The sequence below is a fragment of the Lathyrus oleraceus genome, chromosome 3 (assembly GCF_024323335.1).
Source record: "Lathyrus oleraceus cultivar Zhongwan6 chromosome 3, CAAS_Psat_ZW6_1.0, whole genome shotgun sequence".
NCBI classification, from domain to species: Eukaryota; Viridiplantae; Streptophyta; class Magnoliopsida; order Fabales; family Fabaceae; genus Lathyrus; species Lathyrus oleraceus.
The window spans coordinates 183365035-183366352 of record NC_066581.1 but is presented as its reverse complement, the minus strand read 5'-3'; positions in this window follow the sequence as shown (position 1 = coordinate 183366352).

The window sequence follows — 1318 nt, the reverse complement described above, 5'->3', positions numbered from 1 at the left end:
AGATTTTTTTTACATTTTCTGAGTGTGAAAAATTGATAGAAAAGTTATATATTTATAGACCAATATGCGGTATAAATTTGGAAACAATCTACGGACCAACTCAATGCTCTAATAGATTAGACTAACGATTAGGAAATCTAAATAATCAATTGCTAAGGCCACAAATGGAAGGTTTTGATATAGAATCGTTACCAGGAATTAAGAAATTTTCATAATTAATTTTAGACTCAACCAAGCATGATCTAATCGATTAGGTTTATGGTATAATAGATACGCCAGTTAGAAAAAGTCCCCCAATAAATTAAATACTCTCTTAATCAACTAGTTAAGCGTTAAAAACATTTTTTGCTGATTTAATTAAAAGATGAGAGGCTTCTCAAGAGTTTAAATGCATGCGCGGATGTGTGTGTGTGTGTGTGTGTGTGTGTGTGTGTGTGATTTAGTCATAATAGTTTTAAATATATCCCCGGGTCTTTACAAGACCCTAGTTACTCAAATAGACATGACCATACAAACTTTCACAATTCTTCTATTCCACATATTTGGAGCTTCAAGTCTTGGCAACATTTATTGGACATTATAATCACACAAGAACCTTGAATATTATTAATGAGGCTTGAGATACTTCATGTTGATTACCATCTTTTGAGAGGTAGAGGTTAAACCCTCAACGATATTTGAAACATAAGTCTTAATTTCAATGTCAATTTATCATAGTGTTGACTTCAAAGAGATGACTTGTTCTTCAACAACATCTTCACAAGGATAACTTAACACACTTTGACTGGAAACTTGAATCTTATTCTGATGAGGCTTGAGATAAGTCTTCATAATAAACTCCATCATTAAGCAAACTACTTGATCAGAGATCTTTGTTGATTTTGCCATACATCGTTTGTTATAAGGTGTTGTCTTCATAGATAGGCACAAATGATATGATCTCAAAGATAAAAATGGTACTCAGGTTTCATCTTGATGAAGCACCATCACTTGAGTAACATACCAAGCACCATTACTTGATAAGCAAATTGTCAAATACCATCACTTGAGAAAACACATTACTCAACATCAAGCACCATCACTTGAACAATCATATCCTTGAATAGCAAGATTTATAAAGAACAACTTGTCATCACTATCACTTGAGCAAACACATCAAGCACCATCACATGAAACTTCATAACCTTTAACAACAGGATGGATGAAGACTCTTCTTAAGAGCGTAGTCAACATCAAAATAAAGTCAACATATTGTTGCAGTCTTAGTACCTACAAACACATAGATCCACACAACTCTATTAAATTTTGGAGCAATCTT